The sequence below is a fragment of the Octopus bimaculoides genome, chromosome 15 (genome assembly GCF_001194135.2).
Source record: "Octopus bimaculoides isolate UCB-OBI-ISO-001 chromosome 15, ASM119413v2, whole genome shotgun sequence".
Lineage (NCBI taxonomy): Eukaryota > Metazoa > Mollusca > Cephalopoda > Octopoda > Octopodidae > Octopus > Octopus bimaculoides.
In genome coordinates, this window is record NC_068995.1 from 51275542 (window position 1) to 51282226 (window position 6685).

Genomic DNA, 6685 nt, shown 5'->3' on the forward strand with positions numbered 1-6685 from the left:
TTATATAATATACATACATACATACATATCTATCTATCTATCTATCTATCTATCTATCTATCTATCTATCTATCTCTCTCTCTCTATATATATAATGTGTGTTTATTGCCTTTACCGTCTTTTTTATGTAAAAATGATTAAACATTAAATTGAAGGATCACTTGATGCTTTTTTGCTGAGTAACATTTTTTTTTCAAAAGAAAACGATTGACAGTGACTTCGAATCCGTCTGACGACGGGCCAGTGAGCCGAGACTTCGAAGTCACCGTCGATCTTTTCCTTGTAAAATTTCACATGTCCAAATTCTATCATCTCCGTTTTATTCAAAAAGAAGTACTCCAGGCAGTTTTGGAACATTACTTCGTGCATATTATTTTGTCCAAGCTCAGGATTTCCTGCTACTTAGAAAACTGTACCAGCGAATGAAATAGTGTGCGCGTGTGTGTATATGTATATATGTGTGTGTATATATATGTATATATGTGTGTGTATATATATGTATATATGTGTATCTATATATATATATGTATATATATGTGCGTGTGTATATATGTATATATGTGTGTATATATATATGTATATATATATATGTCTGTATGTGTGTATGTATAGATGTATATATGTATATATATATATATATGTCTGTATGTGTGTATATATATAGATGTGTATATATGTATATATATATATATGTCTGTATGTGTGTATGTATAGATGTATATATATGTGTATATATATATATATATATATATATGTCTGTATGTGTGTATGTATAGATGTATATATACACACGTGTGTATATATATATATATATATATATATATATATATATATATATATACACACACACACACACACATATATATAAAGGCGGGGGGCGAAGTAGGATTATTATTTTCATTTTCCTCTCAAGGGCAATGTGACAACGACGACCAAAAATCGAAACTAGTTCTTAACTGGTCGTTGGCACTAAGTACACACGCACCAATAATGGTGGATGATGCATTCACCTACTTTTCGTAGTTTATTTCGCCAAATATGCAGTAATGTTTCAGTAATTCTTTTCTTATTCGTCTTCCTCTATTTCGATATCCATTATTTTTCTCTCTTCCAATTCATTCACTTATTTCTCTCTTTCTTTCTTTTCCTTTCTCTCTCTCTCTCCCATTCTTCGTCCTAAGACTTTTTCATCTCATTGCTTTTCTTCTTCATTCTCTTTCGTTTTTTTCTTTTCCGTTCATCACTTAAATTAAAGAGAATTATCTGCTTTTAATCTGAGAAAATTCTAATCACGATAAAGACGAGCTGTCTTCTCATTAATAATGTTAAACCTCACCCTCTCTACTTCAAACCCAATCAGTCCAAATTCCACCGTGGTAGAATGTACAAAACTACCAATCATTTATTTTGTAACTCTCTCCATTGTATTTACATTATGTAGTTTTAGTTCCTTTGCATCTAGACTGAATAATGCTTTATATGAAATATCTTCTCGAAGCATTTCACGATTTTGTATTGAAATTTCGCGAGAGAGGTAACCCTCATTCGTGGTCGATGAAATATGAAATCGACTCCACGACGGAGACTCTACGTCGTCGTTTAACCTACTGGAAATAGCAGCCAAATCTTCCTAAAATCACATCTTACCGTCTTTAAGAAAGACATTGGATAACGCATAGATGTGCTGTCTGACGGAATGGTCGCAGCTAGAATGCCTTGATTATTTATTCTGGATCAAAGCTAACGAAGAATCGGCTACTCGATCGCTCAATCTGCTATTAATGACTGAGCGATCTGCTATTAATGACAGCCGAATAAATCTCCTATTTGGTCCTGGCTGGATCGCCTTTAATCATAGGACTGTTTGATCAAGGATGACCTGGGGCTAAGCGATAACACTACATTAAGAGTAACAACGGCTTCTACATTTAATGTTGATTGTAAGCTAAATAGAATGCAAAAAGAAAAAAAAGAAGTACTTCTCAACTTCGCTGTACTATTTTCTTTTCTCTTTAGAGATAATTCGGTAAATTCATTTTATCTATCACAAACTGCAGTGGTATATTCTACTTCACTTACAAGACTGTTTTTCTAAGCAATATATAAACCAGTATTTTTTTCCTTTCTTCATCTCCAGTTGGAATATTCTGCGTTTGCATTCCTTCCATTCTTTATCTTTATTCGTTTTTCTTTTTCAGCTGATTTCGTTCAGCTGTTTTACTTGCCTGCCAGTAATGATGCCAGTGAATGTTGTGAAGTTATTGTTGTTAGTAGTAGTAGTAGTCTGAAGACTTCGGAGGCAAGAAGTGAAATTTCATTCCTCCTCTCACCGACAGGATAGACGTATACTTTTACATCATTTCATGGACTGTGGCAGTGCTTGTTTGTCTATCTTTTTTGACTTTAGAGCGCCCTAAAATAAAGCTTAAAAAAATGATAGGCACACTTCGAATGTAAATCTATGATTTAGTACACACACACGTATTTTGTTTTATTAATATTTGTTTGTGTATAATTTTCTGAAGATCCTGTATACCTACATGTGTAACTCAGAATTAGCAAGAGACTGACTCGACCAAAATAATATGTGGTTGTCTGTGTTTCTAACATAGGTACAAGGTCTAATGTTTGGCAGATGGATTAGTTGACACCGTCGACTTCAGTACCTGTCTGGTTGACCTTGGCGAATTTGATTACAGCGCAGTCAGAACAAATATCTCAGAGCATTCTATCCGACATTCTAACGAATCTGTTGCCAAATTCCCACCGTTATATATTCGGAGAAAAACCGCTGGATGGTGATTCATTATGTGATGAATAGATTTGATTCATAACACACCTCACTTCATTTAAGATAGCGTGTTAGCGCTTGCTGCATATTAAATGCAGAACAAGTTAGTTATGAGCCGAACGTTTGTATTCAGAATCTCCATGATCTGTTATACAAAACGAAAGCGACGTAGCAACCAATATCTAACACTTCAGCAAGAAAGTTCCATGTTTTGATATAATTATATCAAAAGTAGTAGAATGAGAAACAGGAATAAAGAAATCATTAAATTTTATGTTCAGAACTGTGATTGATTTTGGTGTTTATAGTTTTTTTTTTTTTGTTTTTTTTTTCAAATTGATCAATTTGCATTTTATGCTTTGCACGAAAAAGTTTAATTTTTGAGTTCAATTGATTCACCCATATTACTGCATGTGGATATGTTTTGTTGGGGTGTGAAAATTTGCCAAACTTTTCCTAGAGGTGTTGTGACATAGAACAGATTAAGAAGTGTGTAAATGATAGTTTTAGCTGTCACTTCATTTTCATTTGATTTTTGAGGTCAAGGGTGTTGAGATTACAAACATTTTGAGCAAAGTTACCAACATTAGATACACAATTTTGATGAGATATCAAAGTGGCATCGGAGAAAAAGGCAAGTTATGTATTATGGTAACGAACTCAGTGACTGAGTATGACCATTGCTTGCTAATGAACTGCAGAAGGAAGATGAGATTTCATCCCAGCACATGATAATTACTAGATTTTCTTGCAACTACAACATAAATGTCTCCTCTCAGTTAAATACATTGCAGAATAATGACATTTGGCACTGTGTACAGACATATGTCTCTACAGACCGCCAATAGAAAGGTGTCTGGTATGTGATTGGCAGACTTTTGTTCTTTCAGATTACCTGTCATTAGCTTGCTTTCTTTAGTTCATCCTATATAAAATGACCGTCGTCTTTTGGTTTCCATCAGTCAAATACAACCAACTAGCTTTGGTCGGCCTAGGGCTATAAGTAGAAGAAACTTGTCCAAGGTGCTGGAAGTTATTGTTAGTAGTTGTGGTAGTCTGGAGACTTAAAGCAGCTAATATGAATGGACTTAGAAAATCTAACTCAATTACAAATTGAATGAGGTTTCCTTCCTTGTGGATCATTTCAGTTTTGTATGTTTTCTGTGCTACTTTTCAGAACACTAGGGACTTGGACTCATTGAATATTTTTTTGGTTTTGGTTCCACTTTGTCCGCTCAACTGCATTTAACCACCTCCCCAACTTTCCACATGAATATCACCTTTTTGCTTATCAGATTTAAGGTAGTCTTTGTATTGTGATGCATGCATGTGTGTAGGTCTGCACAAAGCTGGTAATAACTGTCCCTGAACTGATGTGAAATGTAGGCTCCATTTCAAGTGACTTTTAGTAATCAGTGCTAACTAAATACATTGTATGATTTACGTTTGGGTTACAGATATACACACATGCATATACAGAATGTGCCAACAATAAAGTAACATAACAAAAAAAAAAGGCAATTTATAAGAAGTTTAATGTTCTACCACCAATTATTACATCTGCCACCTCTCTGTTCTGGCCTAGATGTGTGTGTGTGTAGGCATGCATGCCTATGTATTTTTTTTAAAGCTATTTTCTTTATATGTTTGTATATTTTTGTCCTTTCCTTTTGTTAGGAAAAAAAAAAAAATTTTAATTTCAGTTTACATGGAATTAGATATGTTTTCAGACATGGGAAGGTCATTATATTAAGCAACAGCCACCATTTTTACAGGCTTGGTATGGCGACTGCTTTGTGTGTTTTAAACTCTGGATCATTCCTGATCAAGCAGCTGTTAATATTGCGTGTTAATATGCAGATTGCCATCATAAAAAAAAAAAAGTGAAAGCAAATTTTCCTAGGAAAACAAAAAAAACAAAAAAATGAAAGTAAATTGTGATAGAAATTGGAAGTGATGATAGAATTTCATAAAGCTGTTGGATATCGAATGGGTGGGCTTCCTATGTGGGTCTCGGCAGCTTTGGTACTCATGAAGTTGTCTGCCATTCACTGAACTTTATTGATCCAGATGTTGACAGTATTCATACAGAGGCTATAGATGGGCAATGGATGCTTGTCAAAACACAACTAGTGTGGGACTAGTGGTGATTTATTTATGTCATGTCTTCATTAGCATGTGTGGTGAAACAAATTAAAGGTTTTGAAGATCTATTCATGAATCTCACTTCTGCTTTGGTGACTCTATTTTCCCCTGCAAATGTCATTGTTTTCATCCTGTATAGAATATAGTTTTCTCTTCTGGTTTCTATTGCATTTTACTTTAGGTGTTTTAGGACGATTTACTTTCACTTTTTTATGATTGTAAACCACATATTAACCATGTTCCAGTATATCTAGTCCCACATTGTTTGATGTGGTGTCATTTCTTTTCTTTTAAAATGATAGGGTGTGATTTGAGGGTGGTTTCACTGTTATTTCTAGCATGTCAAGCAACTGAGTTGAGGCTTCCTTGTCTCCTACATAGAATTGTAGCATCCTAGGTCAACACTGGTTGATCAGGCTCATTACATGCTGGTAGCCGGCCAGATGACCAGGTGCTACTCATATATTCCTAGTTTGCCTAAATTTCCACTTAGCTCAAGACTATACTGTACATCATAGTCTCTCCATTGTCCAGTCTGTTCCAGTATGTCCATAGATTTTTGTGATGGCTACATTAAAAGTGGAAAACACAGACTGACAGTGTGTGATGGTTACCATACCTCTGCACTTATTATTGGTGGTGTATTTCAGCATGTATTTGGGGGCCAGTGGCACTATTTCCTCTTTTAATTCATGTTGTAGCTGTTTTTCTGATGTATGAGTTTCTCATGCTTGTCAGAGCTGAGTGGGAGAGAAAGTGTCTTTTTTTTTATTATGGTGTTGTATATCTCTGAGTATATGTAGTGACATGCACTGTAGAAGTGAGAGAAGCTTGCTTTGGCTAAAAAACTGATGTTTGCATGTTATAATTTATGATGGTTGGTGTCTAGTGTTTCCAGAATTATTACATGGATGATGTGAGTGATGATGTAATCTTTTAGTTTCATAAAAGTGTTTTTAATGCCTTTTCTATTGAAGACTATTTAGATTTTTTTTGTCATGTTTGCATAGTTTATTATAGTCCTGTGAAGTCATGATTTTTTCTGGATTATCTGAAAAATGTCGTCAAGAGTTTGTGTTAGTGTTATGAAGACTTTGTTCATCATTACTTTTGTGGTGGTTCTAAAGCCCCCTTCATGTAGAATTGTAATTTAGTCATTCTCTTGATGGCATTTGCACATGGCGTGGGAAGATTTTATCATTTGACTAGCATTCTGGCAGTGTCTATTCCAACTATTTTTTTTGCATATCATATTCATTATCAATTTATTCTACATATATTTAAACATTTTTAAAGCAGTAGGAAAGTATTTGAGGGAGATATGGTCACAGTTTCTTGCACGTGGAATAATTGCTTTAAGCACAATGACATTCCAAGGACCTTAACCTGTTACAAACTTCTCTTCCCCCTTTTTTCCTCCACTTCTTCTTACTACTTGTCCTTTCCTTTTTAAGTGTTACGTAGTGAATCTGCAGGAAATGAAGTGGAATAAAATGGATAAGACCACTCCTGATTATTTATCCGATTACGTCAGAACGGGATATTATTGTCCTTTGCGTTTCCCCTTAAACTTAGACAGACAGTGAACTGAACTACATTACACATTGTTCATTGATGTGATAGAAATCTTTAACCTACTTCAAAAAATGCCAGTGTGTATCTATGTGTTTGTGTATTTCCCAATAGACTTGATGATCACTTCCTTAGCTTGTGTTTCATCTATGTTTAGTAGCTGTTCAGGCAGTATCC

General features: G+C 34.5%; 1 protein-coding gene across 1 annotated transcript in view; it reads left to right on the top strand.

Annotated features, from left to right (window-relative positions):
* LOC106870815 (basigin) overlaps positions 1 to 6685 on the top strand; it is a 33612-nt gene that overhangs the window by 8655 nt on the left and 18272 nt on the right. The gene's annotated exons all lie outside the window — the stretch shown is intronic.